This window comes from Myotis davidii, unplaced genomic scaffold (assembly GCF_000327345.1).
Source record: "Myotis davidii unplaced genomic scaffold, ASM32734v1 scaffold3695, whole genome shotgun sequence".
NCBI classification, from domain to species: Eukaryota; Metazoa; Chordata; class Mammalia; order Chiroptera; family Vespertilionidae; genus Myotis; species Myotis davidii.
This window is the reverse complement of record NW_006286384.1, coordinates 1-3,325: the sequence shown is the minus strand read 5'-3', so window position 1 is coordinate 3,325 and position 3,325 is coordinate 1.

The window sequence follows — 3,325 nt, the reverse complement described above, 5'->3', positions numbered from 1 at the left end:
GTGTGCATTGCTATGTGTTTTCTTTCCCTTTTGGTTCCTTTTTTTTTGTATAATAATGTGAGGAAAGACCAATTAGAATAAATCAAAAATTTTAACAAAGCATCCCATCACCTGTGTCAATGAAACAGATGAGAACTGAGGAGATGTTTTTCCCTCAATATATTGCCTATGGTCAAAGTTGACTTGATACTTGGTTTCTGTTTCATCATCTTGATACTTCATTTCTGTTTCATTATCTTGAATCATCATCTGTTTATTCTTATTGCTATATAAATTCACCTAGAGAAACTAAATAGAAAAAAAAACCCACAAATCACATCAGAATTAAAAATAAATATTATTTAGTCAGGTTAATAACCTAAAAAAAAAATAACCGAACAACTTTTGACAGTTTAGTTGTATCTAACTGTTGTATCTACAGGATATTTCTCAAAATATGCAGACTTTCAAGTGAAATTTCCTGTAATATTAACCTTGGAAAAAAGGCAATTTAATTATGCTGCTAAGTAAACATTGATTTTCAGGGAAACAAAAATAAACAATTATATTGTAAAAAGTAATTAACCAAGCCTGTGTAGATAGCACCATCTTTGGTAGGGCCACCCAAGTTTGAGTGAGATAGGGGCTAAATATTGGAAATCATAGTCAATCAATGGCTAGTACTTAAGTTTTTTCTGGATGCATCTTTTTCTCACTTCACTTGCCACTGTCAGATACAGCATTTTCCTCCTTACTGATTAACTAATTTTAGGAAACAATTAAAATATATCTTTAAAATATGTATAACGTTTCTCTACTACAATTTTCCCCAAACTTCTTATAAACAAAGAACTATATATTTTAAATAGATGAATAAGACATTGAGGGTCCCACTATCTTATTTGAACCGCAGAAGTTACTTGTAGAGCTTATGTTTGCCTAGAATATATTTTGGGCAAAACTACCAATTCAGAAGGAAATTTCTTTTAATGGTGAATAGGTTTTTATAGCTTTTTATCTAAGGTTCTAGCTCCAACTCTTATCATATAGTTATGGTATTTCAGAAAATTATTTCTACTCCCAATATCCAATTTTCCTCCCTCTATAAAATAAGGATCTTATTGTATATCTATAATATTACTTCCACATATAAAGACTGAAATTCAATATGTAGACTTGATTTGTATGTATCTACTTTATCAATTTGAAAACATTACAGAGTGTCTATGATTCAGCATGGATCAATCTTTTCTGTGAAAATATTAAGATTTTCATGACTGCTGAATGCTGCTGTCTAATTTCTCATCACATTTTTACAGCCCCATACATATTGATGAGAAAGCATCAAAGTTCAATACCCCAAGAGTCACAATTCAATCAGTTCAAAAAAAACCAGGAAGGAATTAAACTATGACAGCTAGACCATAAATGTCAGATTAATTCACTTTCACTTTAATATTGCAGGCATTAAATATTTTAAGAAGTGATTTTTCTTCTCGATTGAATGAAAGACCTGGATAATGAAAATGCTTTTATAAAACGGGGAACAGTGATTCTCAGGCCTGGACCAAGTCTGCATTATATACTTTTGAGACTTTATGGACTTTCCTTCTGAAATTCTTGTTATCATATGGAACTTACTTTATGAGCTCCAGATTTGAAGCCTCAGATATCTTTTTGCGAGGAATCTGAAGGTATACTTTCATATAGGTTTTTTTCCTGAGTAGTTGATACATGGTTCTGGCAAGTTAGCTCATGAATTTAGAGCTGATGTTTGTCAGTGTTATCAGTTCGGCCAGTTAATTGTGCTGCTTCTCTGGCTAAGAACTTCACTGGCATCCTGAACCCTTATAACTCTGGTAGCAAAAGGAATCTAAGTGAGCATTGAGAACTGTGCACAATCCATGATGTTATTGACAAACAAGTAAGAGTTCGTGCACCACTGACCATAGGGAAGAATATAACTTTCATACAAGAAAGGCAGTATATTTTAAAAGCTGAATCAGGGTGCCCATGATTTAGGAAACTGCACAGGCTATAATTTCTTGTCCACAATAAAAGTATCATAGGAGTGTAGTTCTGGGTGACTCATAAAAAGTTAGAATATTACAGAAAAGGATCTATAACACATAACAATTGCTCAGCCAGTAGAGGAATTAGGAAAAATGTCCTTGAGAAAAATGTTTGGTATCGGTCCCCTGTGTAAAAAATAAAAATAAAAATAAATAGTACTTGTTTTCCCGCAAACATTCTTATAATCCTATTAATAGCTACACTATGTTCTATAAATTCTAACAGAAATTGGTTTTAACAGAACTTGTAATTTTAAAATAAGGCATTGTTTGATGACATGAAAAACACAATATATTAGTAGTCATGTTTTAGAATTTAAGTAGTGTTTTTCATCAGGATTTGACATTGGAAGGAGAATTGTAGGATAGGGAACTGGTAGTAGGTAGATTGTCCTACGTTATTTTCTTCACTATGGGGGGGAGGGAATAATAATTAACGCCTTTTAGTATGTTCCTGTGTCTGTGGTCAGATTGTCCTACGTTATTTTCTTCACTATGGGGGCGGGGGGGATAATAATTAACGCCTTTTAGTATGTCCCTGTGTCTGTGGTCCGCTTTTCTTTTTTTTTCTTTTTTTTTTTTTTTGCCTTTTGTGAGTATCAGAATTCTTTGAGAACTCATTATGTTCAGGGTAATGTCTTCCTGAGAATAATTTTAAGGGAAGAGAAAAACATCACCCAATTCTAACGTCATTATGCTCCTCCCTGAACCATCAGAGCTGCTATATATATATCTTCGAGATTTCCAGTCAGAGTGAGTGTGTGATGCCTGTCCACGTCCAACATTGAGCACACCTGTGGGAGCCCTGATCAGAGTACTCCAGATGCTCAAGACCTATTTGCCATATGCAGGTACAGAAGCAAGGGCATAGTGATTGCACTGTATACACTGAACAGTGTGCCTGTCTGCAGCCCAACTATTGCTGTCACCATTTGGCAAGAAGCCCGTTTTGTCTAAGTTGGTATAAAGATATGTTATTGACCAGCAGAGGTGAGGCTGCTTTTAAGTAGGGCATGGCTGCTTGGTATGACTCCTATATTGCTACTGTATTACAAGGACTGCTTTGTGTGGCTACTATTTTGTGAAGTTACTTTGAAGAACTGTTTTATCCAATGGTACCTGCACGGAGTGGGCCTAAGCCATTATTCAGACATCCCCCAAGGACTGCCATACTGTGAGAGGGCACAGACTGGGCTGAGGGACCTCCAAAGTGCATGACTTTTGTGGACCAGGGCCCTAGTATGTATATATGTGTGTGAGTGTGTATATATATA